This window comes from Pongo pygmaeus, chromosome 22 (assembly GCF_028885625.2).
Source record: "Pongo pygmaeus isolate AG05252 chromosome 22, NHGRI_mPonPyg2-v2.0_pri, whole genome shotgun sequence".
Lineage (NCBI taxonomy): Eukaryota > Metazoa > Chordata > Mammalia > Primates > Hominidae > Pongo > Pongo pygmaeus.
The window spans coordinates 37,511,539-37,529,102 of record NC_072395.2 but is presented as its reverse complement, the minus strand read 5'-3'; the positions used below and the strand labels follow the sequence as shown (position 1 = coordinate 37,529,102).

The window sequence follows — 17,564 nt, the reverse complement described above, 5'->3', positions numbered from 1 at the left end:
TTTTCTAAGTGAACTGATCTCTAGGATAAGTCCTTATATGTAGTTGAATAATTTTTAGCTGGTTTTTATAGGTTGAAATTGACCTTCTGAAAGTGTTTTAAGGAAGATGAATGCTTTATATGTAACTAATTTTGACTCCTTTATATTCCTGCAATTTTGGCTAAGCCCATTACTCTTAATGAGTGTTAAGGAATAAAATATCTTATTCTAGATTAAAAAAAATACAGAGATAGAAAATAAAAGAAGAATTTTCTCTTACTTTATCCCATTAGGAAATGTTGTGTTGCACTCCTGACCCTAAATGTTTGGCATTGGTAACCTTGCAATATGTTGTGCTATTTAAAGATTCACTTACATCACATAGAATGCTTTTTATTAAATGAGGTTAAGAAATATTAATTTTAATATGACAGTGCATAGAAATCACCTGCTTTTAAATAGGCAAAATTGCACATATATAGTACTCCGTAAATTGTAATTCATAAAATAAATGAAATATGAGCTTGTGCTTAGAAATTCTATGATGATTTAAGAGAATTTTACAAATTTTAATTGGAGAGAAAGATAATTATGTTACTAGTCTTTATTCTTTTATATCTATTTTACATGCCTATTTTGGTAAAAAACAATATTTTATTTACCATATGTCAGGACACAGAAAAGGTGGAGCTGATTATAATGAAAAAATTTTGCAAGCAAAATAATCAAACCTAGCCATATTAAAAAAGAATACCTGGGAATTTCCACAAAGATTAAAACAAGCCAAACAACATACTATCCAATATTTTTTCTGTGGTTCCTATGAATTTAAATAATGTAGAAATACCTTAGCAACTTAAAATACTTTTGAAGTTAGTTCAAATTATATTTCTTCAATAAATATAAATGTTACGACAAAAATGCTATATGTTATATATAGCATATATACATTATATGAAATGCTTTTCATTATTTCTGATTAATTAAAATGTAATCAAGTAGGAAGCATGCTACATAAGTCATGTATACACTTCAAGGTGCGTTCAGAGTCACTGAAAGCCATTTACAAACCGATTTTATTTGCTTGCACCTTCCAACAACTAATCAACAAATTTATACTACATTTATATTCTTTTTTCTTTTTTTTTTTTTTTCTTTCTGTAGATGGAGTCTTGCTCTGTCGCACAGGCTGGAGTGCAGTGGTATGATCTTGGCTCCCTGCCACCTCTCCCTCCCAGGTTCAAGCGATTCTCCCTCCTCAGCCTCCCAACTAGCTGGGATTACAAGCCCCTGCCATCATGCCCAGCTAATTTTTGTATTTTTTAGAAGAGACAGGATTTCACTATGTTGGCCAGGCTGGTCTCAAACTCCTGGCCTCAAGTGATCTACCCCTCTCAACCTCCCAAAGTGCCGGGATTACAGGCTTGAGCCACTGGCACCTGGCCCTGCATTTATATTCTTAAAATAATAAAAATATAGTGTATGTGCATGGTACTTAACACACTCTAGGATGTTTTCTCATATATTGAATCCATTTATCATTTAACTTTTTTAACCAGTCTTCCAGGAAGGTATTAATAATCTCATTTTGCCTATTAAAGAAGCGATGTTTGTAGACGCTCAAAGCCACGTAGATCATATGTGGTAAAGCTTGCACTTGGAGCTACCTAAAGCTGTGTTTTCTGATCATCCTTATTGCTTCCAAAAGTCACATATATTTTACAGTAGTTACATAAATATATTATTTTTATATGTCCATTTGGAGATATATTTGAAAAAGAGATTATCGATACATGCATTAGACAGCTTTGAGATCCCACAGATGTGTTCAAATTTGGCTCAATTGCCTCCAGCTATGTAATCTGCCACAACTTACATAACTGGGAATAATAATGAGATACATTTGTACATTGAGAAGAGACTGAGAACCAAGTCTTGGGACATTCCAGCATTCACGTGTTCATTTCTTCATACATTCACTTTCGAATTCAATAATTACATTATTCTTTGATCCAGACACTGCAACTATGGTCCCAAGAGGTAGAAAGTAAAAAGTCAATAACTTGATGTTGCAACATATTCACATCCATGGAACCTATCTATATATCTGTATGTATACTTCAAGTCTCATTTAAAATATGGAATGGCCGCTCTCTGCATCGCCCCCCACACACAGCTTTTGGTTTTTCACGGCATGTAGTCTCAAGGTAGTTTAATATTTTAAATGACAACTCAAGGCTATGAAATTAAATTTTCCAGCATTAAAATTGGAGGTCGTGCAATCTGTTATAACCTAGCTTCAAAAGGCATTGTTAAGAGCTGAAGTGCACCTCTCTGCCCCCAACCAATTTATATGTTGAAGCCCTAACACTCAATATGACTACATTTGGAAATAGCACCTTTAAAGAGGTAATTAAGGTTAAACCAGAACCTAATGGTGGGGTCCTAATCCAATATGAATGATGTCTTTATAGGAAGAAGAGACACTAGGGAAGGACAAACGCCAAGGAAAGGCCAAAGAAAGACACAGAAAGAAAGAAAGCAGCTGTCTGCAACCCAAGGAGAGAAACCTCTGGAAAAGCCAAATCTGCTGGCAACTTATTTTGGAGTTCTAGCCTCCAGAACTAAAAGAAAAAATAAATTTCTGTTGTTTAAGCCATCCACTCTGTGGTATTATATTATGGCAATACCATTGTCAACTAAAACAATCATCCGGCATAACTTCAGTGATACTCGAATGGTTGAAATAGTGACTAGCCCACCAGATTTTAGGAGATGACAGCCTTAATGAGAAGACTGTCAAGTAATTTGCAATCATATTCTAAACTCACCACATATTATTTTTTGTAGATATGGAATCTCTCTGATATCTGACCTATATTTGAACTCGTGTTATTGCCTTTATCGATGAGAACTTTACCTGTAATCACTTGTGATCTTTTGATGATATAACCCATGGTGATAGGTTTGTAGTAACTATTGCTCTGTGAAGACAATGCACCAGCAAACTCTTGAGTTCTATGTTTTTACCTTAACCATCATGTTTGTCCTTGCATTTGTTGTTGCAATAGAATGTAGCTGTACCCTACTCTACCAGGGACAAGCAGTCACTCAAATTAAAAAAAAAAAAAAAGAAGAAGAAATTTGCTAAGGACTTTGGTAAGACTGAGTTAGTGTTTCTTGAAATTTCTTTATGTCTCAACTCAATCCTCTTGGTTTATCAATTTTTCTTTTTTTTAAGGTAACTTAGAAGAAGAAATCAATCCTCGTTTATTTTCTAAAACATTGAGAGTTAGGGTAGTGCTTCAATACTACTAAAACTTTCATATTTTAGAAAAAAATCCTTGGGTGCTGTCAGATGAATGGTAGGCAAATTCAAGAGATAATACTTCAAGAGAAAGAGGAAGCTGTTTTTTTTTTTTAGTCTTCAAAGTGTGTTTCCCAGCATTTTTTTTTTCAGGGATGTATTTCATTTTTATTTAATTTTAAGTTATGAATGACCTCCTTTCTTGCTTCTATTTCCCTATTATTACTATTTTTAATGGTCTGGGAAGAAAGAGTCACTTATTTGGGCCATTAAAAATGAAGTTTAATGAAAGCCTGTACATTAAAAAAAATTCCTTCACTATTAGAAGCCAATCTGAAGAAGAGCCTCTTCTGGTTTCTAGGGGATTTACTGAAGAAACTGCACCCAAATGATGCATTCAACACATTTTACACTTAGAGCCTAATGTATGTTCATTTCTGAAATTCAATGCAGATACATCTAAACGAGCTGACAATGAACAAGAATTTTTTTTCCTCATTATTTTCTGTCACATTAAACTAAGTAGGGGTTCCTGTAAATTAAGTAAAGTTTGTCTACTTCTAAATATCATCAGACTGTTTTTTTTTCCTTTCTGCTTCCATTGGTTATGTGTAAACCAAATGTATCTCGATGGGAAGTGCTTTCCCCTAAGAAATCAACGTCATTCACATAGATTGATATAGTGAAGCAATGGAGAATAAGGAAAATTCTCCAAAATGAATTTTCCTAAAAATGAAACACGCTGTGAATTGAATATAAGAAAAAGCACGTTATGAATAGGAGGAAAATAGCCCTGTTTTCCTACAACAAACAGGCCCTCAGCCAAAATACTGTTGCATTTCTGACTGAGTTTGGGGCTATTACTAAAATGGAAATAAAATGTTATTTGTAAAAGATATTTTTTATACTCAAATCTGCATATATATATTCTGTAGCAAACATTTACTACTTATATTCCATGGAAACAGATGCTATACAAATACAAGGATGTACTACTTGTTCAATGCGGTAGGCAAATTAGGAATTTTATATCCATGATTGGAGTTTTTAAACGTAATCAAAATGAGCATCTTCAAATTTTTTCTTTTCAGAGTGTTATAATTATGCTACATAGTTCCCTCTCAGCTTTAACAGCCAGGTACTTATATTTCTGGCCCAAATTTTGGTCTCAACAAGGCTGGTAAATATACTTACAAAAAGCATATAGAGCAAAATTGACGCAGTCAAATGTTCCCTCTGTATTAATGTGGTTTACTCATGCTAACCACACTTTGTCTCTCCTTCTCGTATTTTGATCATTTTACCTAAGGGGATGTACAGAGGAACTGTTCCTGTGGGGAAAGAGAGGGGTAGTAGTAGAGGACTCTGTCTATACCTTTATGTGAGCAGGGATATGTCAAGTCAATGGGTTAAGCATGAGCTAAATACTTGGACAGGCAAAATGCCATGAAAAATACCTACATCACTTAAGAAAGGGTTGAAACTAGAGAATTATAACATAGTCTCAATCCTGGAAAATACATAGTGAGAAGAAAGAATAAAGGAAGATAGGTATCATGGTGCTTAGGAATTGGGAACTGAGGCAAAGTTAATAAGATAATTAGGGTAGAGAGAAGCTTTGAAAGGTCCTTCCTACAACTTGTACTCAACACTTCACATAACCAGCATGGAAAATGGGCTATATTATATATTGCCCCAGACATGCATTTGCATAAATATTCATACATAGTTCACTGAAATCTTCCACAGTGTAGTACACTCAGTGGTCTGCTGTAGCTTACCTACAGGGTTCTAGATTCCAGGGTCAAAGTTTCCCTGCAAACTTGAATGTGTGCATGTCATTTTAATTTTTCTTTGGAGACAGGGGCATCTTGGTCCCAGTTCTATTCATCTTTCTTAAAGCATCTGAGGCTGGCGTAGAAGATGATCACATCAGTAGAGAGTGGCTTGCAGCTAACAGGCAAGGTACATTTACTTTCAGTTTCCAATGCCTCAATCAAACAGACTTTAAATGTGTCTTGTCCATCAGGCTGTGAGAATATCATGACTGACACTATCTATGGCAGTTCTGAGAATCCCTTCTCTCAACAGCGCCAGTCACACTGCTTTCTGGGTTGGGGCCAGTGGATGTGCTCCCTCTGAATGATTCAAGTTTGACTCACACAGCTATGACTCCTTTAAGGAGTACACCTAAATCCACGGCATCTCCTGCACCATTACTAAGATAACATCTCTATAATTCTTCCCAGTTCTCTACATAGTATCTAGTGAAGTATTCCATGGCACACAAGGATAAACACAAAAAAAACCTAGATTGCTTTGTTTCACATTCTCCAGTGGGATAAAGTCACAGGTACCTAAACCCAATCTAAGGCTATAAAAACCTCGGTACTAGTTAACGTTTCACTGATATTTTTTCCCATGGGAATTCATCTCTTTGAAGGAACTATCTCCTAGAGAGCCAAAGCTCCATTATTACAGTCAAGACCTACTGTACAGGCAGTCTGAGATCTTTTACTGTCTCATCCTAACAACTCTAAGAAGTGTAGGAAGGTCTAAGCCCTAAGATGTCCCAGCTATTGCCATTTTTCCTTTATAAGCATTACACCCTTTACCTTTCCAAAGAGAACCACTGGAAATTTAATAATTTGCCTGTTTACTGCCCAGAGTAGTTGTAAATTGCTTCGCTTTCTGTCCAGTGTTGGTGTGCATCTCTGTAAACTGCATCTGAAAAGAATTTAGATTTTCTATCCACCTTACACAGATTTAATACTAGTTGTTAAAGTGAGGTGGACCAGAGGCTGCCTGCCAGTTAATGAGTAACTCTCCCTCCCCAGAGGAGTTAGTAATAACCAGATGCTATTCAGTATTTTATTCTGCAATCACCCATCCAATTCATCCTTGATTATAGGCAATAAAACAGAGGACCACTTACAGAGCTGTTGACCATAAAATTTGTCATTTTCACAATAACTTACACAGGCTTCCCTCAAATCCTCTCAATCCATCCTCAAGGACCTTAGTTCTCTTCTTCAGAACACATCTGTCACTATCACATGTCCATTGCCAAAATTGTCAAGAATGATGAAGAGTCTCAGATTTTATCTTATTTGTCAGTTAACAAATTATGAACACTGCCTTTTTCTGGTGTACAGTCTATGTAATTTCTACAAACGTCTGTAATTATTTGAGGATATCACATAGATGTCTCCAGCAGATGAATACAAGCCACAGCATAGAGATGACTGATCAAGTTAAAACCAGACAGGGTTTGTCTGCTTGATCCTGATATTTTAGGAAAACCAAGCTTATCTGTTAGCGTTACAATTTATGCATTATTTAAATTGGATTTGGAACGCACAAATCTATCTCTTTAAACAATACACACTGGGTAAGTCAAATTTCGAATTAAATAACCTTAATATTGCATTTATCTATAGAAAAAAAGCACGATCTCTGTAAGGAAAACCACATAAAATTCATCCTTATAATGTATAACATGCTATTTGCTAAGTAGCTTTCTATAATATAATCATATCTGGTATTTTCCCAATAATAATGATTTAAATTGCTATCTTCTAGCTAGCAAAATGGTTCAGTGTATTTAAATTTCCTCATTTTCCTGCACCAAAATGGAAATTTGTTTTTTGAAAATGCATAAGTATGTATAAAATCCTTTTAAAAGCATTCATTTTATTTGATGAGCTGTCTATTTGGTACTATACCTATGGAAGCAGACCAATTTTAATAGAGGCATTAATAAGACATGTTACCCCCTGTGCCTGAAGGTGAAAATATAATAGGTCTGCCTTCAGAGAAACATTTCTGAATTCATCTGGTGATTGAACCAATTGTTCACTTGAAGACATTTTACCTAATTAATTCCTACATAAGAATTGTCCAAAGTATCACTTCTGAAAACAAAATGCTTCCTTAGTGTATTGGTCTTCATTTTTTAAACGAAAAAAGCTAAACTCAAAGGACACTTTGATAATGAATCTAGAAGATAAATGCAGTGCACTGAGTTCACCATTCACTATGTTATTGACATTCTTTCCAGGGCAGATTCTGCTGCAATCAGCATATTTGTATCCTCCAAAATAAAGCATCTTAGGTCACTTAATCTCTTCAATGCACATAAAGGAGATGAATTGGCATTCCAAAACAATTGTTAATGTTTAAGTTACATTATTAACAAAGGTTTAAACATTTTTATCTTGGGTGGATGCAGAAAATTCAGTATCAAAATAATAGTGTCTTGGAGCTGTCATTAAAGAGGTGGCTGGTCTTTTTAAATGTCTGATTCTATTTCAACATACTTTGGCAACTCTTGTCTCAGATTCAACACATGACATCTGAGCATGGCAACTAATCACTTTATAGGGGGAAGTGTCCAGAGAAGCAAAAGCAACACTAAAAAGAGTAAAAAGCCAAAAATACATTCATTCAAGGAATAACTACTTGTTAATGAATATACACTGGTTTCTTTTCCTTTTATTTAGCAGACTGTGACCTACCTGTTTTGAGAATGCTTTTTGAAATATTATTTCATGACATTTTGAGAAGATACATCTGATCGTATTATCGAAGAATATTTTGATCATATAGTAATCACCCTTTTAACAGATAATAACAATTTTGCCTATATTTTGTACATAAACATGTTCTGTAGAGAATTATCAGTATTTTAAATTTATGATATATTCTTCTCTTTCCGAACATAACAAATCTAAGTTTGGTCTTCTGATGCAAAGAATGCTGACAGCACATTCTGGCTAAGCAGGTTTATGAACTTCAATCTACAATATGCTGTATACTAAGTGGGCACTGACCAAGTGTTCTAGAGACGAGTTGTTTTTGGAAAGGAGAAAATGATTCTTTAGGACGTCTGACTCTTTGTAGAGGGCTACCAGGAAGGGAAGTATATTTGAAGACGAGAAACCCCTAAATGATGGAATGCCTCTGGCCCAGTGCAGTGGCTCACGCCTGTAATCTCAGCACTTTGGGAGGCCAAGACAGGCAGATCACGAGGTCAGGAGTTCGAGACCAGCCTGGCCAACATGGTGAAACTGCGTCTCTACTAAAGATACAAAAATTAGCCAGGTGTGGTGGTGGGTGCCTGTAATCCCAGCTGGGAGGCTGAGGCAGGAGAATCGCTTGAAACCAGAATGTGGACATTGCAGTGAGCCAAGATAGTGTCACTGCACTCTATCCTGGGTGAAACAGCGAAACTCTGTCTCAAAAAAAAAAAAAAAAAAAAAGATGGAATACCTCCACTTCTTTTCTAACTCCAAATACAAAGTTAGGCTCAGAAAAAATTGAATGCTTTATTCCATAAAAGCACTTTCCTCAGAATTGTTATACATTATACTGTTTTATATAAGATATTCATATACAGTTGAATGAAATACATATTAATCACAGGAAATACATGGCCCAAGTTTAACAAGCCTCAGGCTGTTTGAGAAGCATTTACCTATTATACATGCCTTGATATGTTGTCAATCTAGACCAAAACAGATGAGAACTTCTTATCTTACTAGAGTCAAGAAAAGGGTTTACTAAAGAAGAAAGTTTAGCAAAGATCCTGAGGAGGTGTACTGTGGAGCCACATGGCTATGTTGGGGGGGAGAGTTTTCATGTATAAGGAAGAAGAGCAAAGCTATGAGTCACCCATGTGTCTGTTGGGTACAAGCATGGAACCATTGCGGCTTCTATGAAAATAAGGAAAGGAGAGAATACTAGAAAGTATAATAAAGAGGATGTAAACTGTCGCTGTTTGCTGATGGTTATGATCATATACCTAGAAAACCCTAAAGACTCATCCAAAAAGCTCCTAAAGCTGGTAAATGAATTCAGCAAAGTTTCAGGATACAAAATTAATGTACACAAATCAGTAGTTCTGCTATACGCCTACAGTGAGCAAGCTGAGAATCAAATGAAGAACTCAACTTCTTTTACAATAGCTGCAAAAATTTAAATTAAATTAAATTAAATACCTAGGAATATACCCAACAAAGGAGGTGAAAGACCTCTACAAGGAAAACTACAAAACATTGCTGAAAGAAATTATAGATGACACAAACAAATGGAAACACATCCTATGTTCGTGGATGGGTAGAATCAATATTGTGAAAATGGCCATATTGTCAAAAGCAATCTACAAATTCAATGCAATTCTCATCAAAATGCCAATGCCATCATTGCAGAACTAGAAAAAAAAATCCTAAAATTCGTATGGAACCAAAAATAGCCCACATAGCCAAAGCAAGACTAACCAAAAAGAATAAATCTGGAGGCATCACATTACCCAACTTCAAACTATACTATAAGGCCATAGTCACCAAAACATCATGGTATTGGTATAAAAATAGGCACATAGACCAATGGAACAGAATAAAGAACCCAGAAACAAAGCCAAATACTTACAGCCAACTGATCTTCAACAAAGAAAACAAAAACATAAAGTGGAGAAAGGACACTCTATTTAACAAATGGTGCTGGGATAATTGGCAAGCTACATGTAGAAGAATGAAACTGGATCCTCATCTCTCACCTTATACAAAAATCAACTCAAAATTGATTAAAGACTTAAATCTAAGACCTGAGACCATAAACATTCTAGAAGATAACATTGGAAAAACCCTTCTAGACCTTGGCTTAGGCCATAATTTTATGACCAAGAACCTAAAAGCAAATGCAACGAAAACAAAGATAAATAGATGGGACTTGATTAAACTAAAAAGCTTCTGCAGAGCAACAGAAATAATCAGCAGAGTTAACACACAACCTACAGAGTGGGAGAAAATCTTCACAATCTTATACATCTGACAAAGGACTAATATCCAGAATCTACAAAGAACTCAAACAAATCATCAAAACAAGCTAACAATCTCATCAAAAATTAGGCAAGGAGATGAATAGACATTTTTCAAAAGAAGATGTACAAATGTCCAACAAGCATATGGGAAAACGTTCAGTATCACTAATTATCGGGGAAATTCAAATCAAAACCACAATGCGATACCACCTTACTCCTGTACGAATGGCTATAATCAAAAAACAACAAAAAAAAATAGATGTTGGTGTGGATGTGATAAAAAGGGAAGACGTTTACAATGTTGCTGGGAATGTAAACTAGTACAACTGAAAGGAGTTAGCTTGTCTTAGGTAGACAGCAAGGGAAGGGTCCCCAGAGAGCCCCTGGCCCATGGGTCATTGCCTCATCCTCACATAACATAAAAAGCAGCCTGGGAAAAAAATCAAGCTGCAGACACCATAAGGGAACTAGCACATGGTGCTGTGCCTGGAGACATGGCTACGGCTGCACAGATAGAAAAACCTCTGGCCCATTTGGATAAACACTTGCACAAACCTCTGGCTCACTCAGATTAAAAAAAAACAAGGCCCAGAGTAGAAATGCCTTTGTCCCTTGTATAGTCAGTGGGCTCCCAAGAAAAAAGTTTCTTCTCTTTTTGTGGGCATGGCCACAGTGGGCTCTGGTGGGTTCCGGTGGGCACTCTGCTTTCTTTTTTTTGATTGTGAGCCTGGCCTCTATGAATCATCGCTTCAGCATCTGATTGGTCCTGGACCAAAGTCTCAGGCCAAGCTTTTATTTCAGCTCCTGATAGGTCCTGAGGCAAGCTGAGTAGCCTCCACAAATCATTGCTTCAGCCCCTGATTGGTCCTGGGCCAAGCTTTCTAATTGGTCCCAGGCCAAGGTCCTGGGCCAAGCTGAATCACACATTCTCTAAGACAGTCTATGGACTGAGCACATTTCTTCCCTTTCCCAGTCCATAAAAACCCTGGACCCCAGCCTCATAGGGGGCACCCCCTTTGGGCTCCCCTCTCCGCTGGCAGAGAGCTTTCTTCTTTTGCTTATCAAAACTTTTGCTCGAACCTCACTTTTGTGTCTGTTCTCCTTAATGTTCTTGGAGGTAGGACAAAGAACTCCAGGTATTACCTCAGACAAGAGACTGCTACGTCTTGGTGCATTGCTGAAACTAAAACACGACTACTATGAGTAACAGTGTGGGGAGTCCCTAAATAACTAAACATAGATCTACCATTTAATCCCGCAATCCCCCTACTGGCTATCTACCCAGAGAAAAAGAAGTCATCATATGAAAAAAGATACAAGCACATGCATGTTTACAGCAACACAATTTGCAATTGCAAAAATATGGAACCCGACTAAAAGCCCATAAATCAATGACTGGATAAGAAAATGTGATATATGTGTATATATATATACACACACATATATCACACTATGGACTACTACTTAGCCATAAAAAGGAACAAAATAATGGCATTCACAGTATCCTGGATGGAATTGGAGACTATTGTTCTAAGTGAAGGAATAGAAAATCAAACCTTGTATGTTCTCACTTACAAGTGGGAGCTAAGCTATTAGGATGCAAAGGCATAAGAATGATACTATGACGTTGGGGACTTGGGGGAAAGGGTGGGAGTGGGGGTGACGGATAAAAGACCACACATTGAGTACAGTGTACACTGCTTGGGTGATGGGTGCACTGAAATCTCAGAAATCAGCACTAAAGAACTTATTCATGTAACCAAACACCACCTGTTCCCCAATCACCTATTGAAATAAAAAAGTTAAAAAAATTTTTAAAAAAAGAAACAAAAAAAAGTCAAATAAAGAGGTAAGCACGGAGTGCTTTGTATACAATTCTAAGGACTTTGACTGTTATGGTGACTGAAACAGGAAACCAATGGATGGTTTTGAGAGACAAGACTTCTGCCTTAACTGAAGATTTCTTGTTACTTGGAGAAAATACACTGAATAGAGAGCAAGGGCAGAACAGGGAGACAAATTAGGAGACAACTGAAATAAATGTGATGATGTCATGGAGTATGTAGTATAAATGAAAGTAATCATATATGGACACATTTTCAAAATATTTTAAAGGTAGTATCAACATGGTTTGTTAATATATGAAACATGGAGTAAAAGATAAAGAGAACAGAGGAGGAAGCTAAAATATTCTTGCTCTCACTTTGATTTTATGATGTGCTCTTTTAAGAAATAAATTCAAAGCTCTTGAAAGTTGTACCCATGTCATATTCCTGCAAGCTACCTTAGACTTGTGTGGTGCCCTGAGTCCTGAAGTGTGTTAAAGATTCACTATCTCTTTTTGGGTCAAGTTTCTTGTTTATACTTTCTATGTTCTCTCAGAGTGTTGTACTTAAAAACCCAGCAACCTCCCCCATTTTCCCAAGTGAATTTGAACTTGTATAAGAGGAAATAATCCCCTAATTCCTCTTTATCTATCTATTCATCTAAATATAGATGCTCCTCAACTCATGATAGGGTTATGTCCCTATACACTCATGATAAATTGAAAGTATTCTAAGTCGAAAATGCATTTACTATACCTAAACTACTGAACATCCATCATAGCATAGACTAGCCTACCTTGAACATCCTCAGGACACTTACATTAGCCTGCAGCTGGGCAGAATCATCTGACAACACGGTACGCTGAAGAAGCTGAAGAATGTCGGTTGTTTATCCTACTGATTTCCTGGCTGACTGCCTAGCATCTGGAGAGAGCATCATATTGCATATCACCAGCCTGGGAAAAGATCAAAATATAAAATTTCAAGTATAGTTTTACTAAATATATATTGCTTTCACAGTATCCTTTAATTAAAAAAACATAAATTGAACTATAGTTAAGTTGGGGGCTATCTGTACTTAAGTAATGCTTACAAAATGCCAGCCACATTCTCTAATTTATATAAAGCTTTATCACTCATTCAGTTCTTACAGCAATACTTTAAGGTAAATGTTACAATGACCTCTAATTTAGAGATTTAAAAACTGGGACAGAGAAGGCTTAGAGTGAGTCTGCAAGGTTACTTAGTGATAACTACAGAGCCAGGATTCAAATGCTATGGGAAATCCCATGCTCCTAACTGCTCCAGATTCTCTATGTTTTTATATCTATTTGACTTATTTAGAAAAGTTCCTGGGCATCCCATATACCTCAAATAAGCATGGAAAATAAAAGTAATGTAAGAAACTCAAGAGTATAAATGCATTTTTGAAATTAAAAATAAGTTTTGGGAGTTTATTATATAACATTTATAATTTTAGGTTCTTGCTTTTCACTTATGCAAATTAATGTCAAAATAAATGTATTTTTGACATTGTATATTCTACATTACTTACAACTTAAATTTAGTTATCAGTTCAATGGCCATATAACTTATTGTCAAACTGGAAAAATGTTGACAGTGAAAGAGAATGGTATTAATAATTATGCCAGGACAATAGGCATAAAGGATTGCCCCAGGCAGTTCCCTTAGAGGTGGGTCTACGCAGATACAATGAAATGGCTTTGCTTCTTCAACATAAGCTGCTAGATTGATTCTCTAATGAAAATAATTAATTCAGGTTTTCTATGCCATACCATACATTTTTGGAAATGCACTTTTTTACTTTACACAGGTAAAAATCTGCCACTCCAGTAAATGAATACTCATAATTCTAACTTTGTTTCCTATTGTCTTGTTAAATTTCCTACTGTTGAAATTGTATTCATTACTCAATCATTGGGTGGAGAATATAAAGCATTTCCATGAAACACCAGGCTGTGAAATGGGAAAATGACCTCCAGCTTGGAAAATCATGGCTTTAGGATCTTTATGTTTGTTTTCTAAATTTTTTTAAGCTTTTCCCAATATTTACATTAAAGCAGGAGACTATTAACTTAGCACTATGGTTATAGTGCTATGTAAGCATAGGCATATAAATAGATGTCCTGTTTTTCTTTTCTTAGCAATATGATCCCCAAACTCAAAGAAACAGAAGCTTTTTCCCTTATTGTCATTCCTGGTGTTGGGGGAAAGTAATATATCCCAGTGCATAAAACTGTCCTCATATTCTGGAAATACTATCCTCTTTTATAAGCATCCCAGTAATAATATCAACAACATGTTATGATCATGTTATTCCCCTACCATAACAAAAAAAAAGAAGGAGTTTCCACTGTATACAATCTGAAGTGTGACTTCTTACCATTGCTTAAGGGTGTTAATCTACTCTTTTTTTTTATTCTAAAATACTTATTTCTCCTCTTTCCCCCCCTGCCCATTTTAACATCTCTGAACCTAAGAAGGGAATACCAATCACAGCTGGTTTGGTGGCAGTTGTGGTGACATACTACTGTCAGACTGCTCTTTATGAACCTGGTCAATAACTGTTCATGTTATCAGCACTTCCATTATTTAAATAAAAACAAAATAAAATTTTCGACTTTTGTAACATTTCTAGTTGTTAGAAAGTTATTGCATTGTACTTTTCATGAAAGCATTATTTTTCTCTTCTAAATATTGAAGGTAAACTCAATGAAGCATCTTATAATCAATATGTCTTAAATTTGATGGAATACAGAAGCTTGCAGAGATTATTCCTAAATGCTTTTATTCATGTACCTCATATTTTGGAAACATGGTCCTCTCTTATAAATACCCCAGTAATATTATCAACATCAGATACCTCCTAATGCAATAATAACACAGCATAATTTCTGTAGTGTATATTAGACAATGCAAATTGATATGTATTCTACAAAATGACTGACCAGTAATCTTCAATAGTTTCGAAGTCAAGACAGACAGAGAAAATATTCCATATTAGAGGAAACTATGGAAATATGCCAACTAAATTCAATGTGTGAGCCTGAATTGGATTCTGGAATTGAAAAGGAATATTAGTGATACAAAGAATAAAAGATGAATAAAATCCCTAGATTGGCTAATAGTATTGCATTAATGTCAACTTGCTATTTTTTATAATTGCACTTTTTGATTATATAAGTAAACGCCACTTGGGAAGCTGGATAGGTAAATACGTTCTGTGCTATTTCTGCAACTCTTGTAAGTATACATTTATATCAATACAAAAAGTTAAAAAATAAAAATATAAAAAGTAAAATGCATTTTATTTCAAAAGAAAGAAAAGAAACCAAAGTTATATTTTAGAAAGATATCTATGGTAACTGATAAAATTTGATTTTATGGATTATATTAGAAAAGTATAAGATGTGAACTAATGAACTTAAAGAATGAGACTAATTGAAGAAGTATAACACACGGCCACGCACACAGTGCTACTTCCTAAAAATTAGATTTCTGAATGGCGCCACTAAACTTCAGGTACTTTTTATGTTCCTGGGATTATATTACAGGAGTTATTAAGAAATTATTTTAGGCAGCTAGAAAGGGTAAAAGAGTCCTCGGTAAGGCTTTTTCTTTTAATAATAAAGCAGCCCCCAAAATATTTCTTTTCTAACAGAAAGCAGTCTGAAAAACCAGACCTGCTTGCACCTGTAAATGCAGGTGGCTCAGAGCCAGGTAAACCCAATATGGCGGTTCCCACTACTTTTTCTTTGTTGCTACGTGTGCAGACATCATGACAGTGAGCCAGGTAGAGGCCATGTGTACAGGTATCACGGCGACCAGCCAAGTAGTCATATTTGCATAATCAAAGTTAGGGTGGGAGGGACTTTTTGGGGGGGAGCTATTTGAATGACACAACTGGTCAAGTCAATCCCTTGGGCCCTATGCAGATCAGACACCGCCTCCTCAAGCCTCCCAGTGTAACGTGTAACCTACTGCCTTCTGCTCCATGCGGGGTTATTCTGTCTGGAGCCCTCCTCCCTGTGTAAGGAAGAACTATTCTTTTCTTTCTTGCTTACCAAACTTTCCAGTCCTTAATCCGCTCCACGTGTGCCCGTGTCACTAATTTTCTCAGCACGAGACCAAAAACCCTGGGTGTTTCCCCAGACAATGGAGCCATATCAATTGGACCAATAATCATGTGGGTCACTGAAAGACATGCCTTTGACATGTGCATTCATTTAAATTACTTTACATCTTTTTTAATATAAAAAAATAGATTCACCTTAAAGGTAATCAGTATTTCCATTTTAGTCCTATTTAAAGAAGAGTTTTAAGATTAACTTTAAGGAGGGACTATCGTCAAGAGATTCTTGGGCACTTATACATAGGACTAACAACATTTATTAAGGCCTATGATAAGGCAGCCCTTGTGATAGATGATCAAACCAAATATAAACACAAAACCTGTTTGTCATGGTGATGAAAACATAGACAAACTAGCTGAATAAATATGTATACATTAAACATAAAGGGAACACGAATAATTTTAACTCTAATGACAGTGGAAGTTAGTAATGAAGACTATTTTTTAGAGGGTTGAGAATTCCAAGTGATTTGCAGTTAATTACCTTTAACTATTTGAAAATATTTTCCATTATAATTTACCTTTTCTTGTTGCTGTTGTAATATCAGCTGTAAAGCTTAGTATTGCTATTTCGTAGGTAAAATTTCCTTTACTTCCTCCTGTTGAGAGGTGAAAACGTGAGGGCAGCCCTTGCTCGCTCTGGGCTCTCGGCGCCTCCTGGGCCTCTGCGTCCGCTCTGGCCGCGTTCCAGGAGCCCTTCGGCCCGCGGCTGTGCTGTGGGGGCCCCTCTCTAGGGCTGGCCGAGGCTTGAGCCGGCTCCCTCTGCTGGCGGGGAGGTGTGTGGGGAGAGGCGCGGGCGGGATCCATGGCTGCGCGAGGCGCTTGAAGCCGGGCGCGCGTTCCGGGTGGGCCCAGGCTCGGCGGGCCCCTGCTCTCGGCGCGGCAGGCCGGCGCCTGCTGGGCTTGATGACGAGCTCCCTCTGGGCTGCCAGAGTGCCCGGACTAGGTGCCGCAAAGTCCCGGGCGAGTGCCACTGAGCGGTGAAGCCTGCAGGGCTTCTGGGTTGGGTGGGGACCTGGAGAACTTTTCTGTCTGGCTAAAGGTTCCTAAACGCACCAATTGGCACTCTGTGTCTAGCTAAACGTTTGTAAACGCACTAATCAGCACGCTGTCAAAAAGGACCAATCAGCACTCTGTGAAACAGACCAGTCAGCGCTCTGTAAAATGGACCAATCAGCAGGATGTGGGTGGGGCTAGATAAGGGAATAAAAGCAGGCCACCGAGGTAGCAGCGGAATCTTCTTGGGTCACCTTCCACGCTGTGATAGCTTTTGTCTTTTGCTGTTTGCAATAAATCTTGCTGCTGTTGACTTTTTGGGTCCATGCCCCCTTTATGAGCTGTAACACTCACCCTGAAGGTCTGCAGCTTCACTCCTGTGGCCAGGGAGACCATGAACCCACCAGAAGGAACAAACAACTCCAGATGCACCACCTTTAAGAGCTGTAACACTCACCGCGAAGGTCTGCGGCTTCCCTCTTG

At 36.9% G+C, this 17,564-nt stretch overlaps 1 long non-coding RNA gene across 1 annotated transcript in view; it reads right to left on the bottom strand.

Moving 5' to 3' along the window:
- Nucleotides 1-17,186, bottom strand: part of LOC134738965 (uncharacterized) — a 165,863-nt gene extending 148,677 nt beyond the window's left edge. The window contains exons 1-2 of the long non-coding RNA XR_010125260.1: nucleotides 16,607-17,186; nucleotides 12,753-12,888 (exon numbers count right to left, since the gene is read on the bottom strand). This is a non-coding gene — a long non-coding RNA (uncharacterized LOC134738965). The remainder of the gene's footprint in view (nucleotides 1-12,752; nucleotides 12,889-16,606) is intronic.
- Between the last annotated feature and the right edge of the window lie 378 nt (nucleotides 17,187-17,564).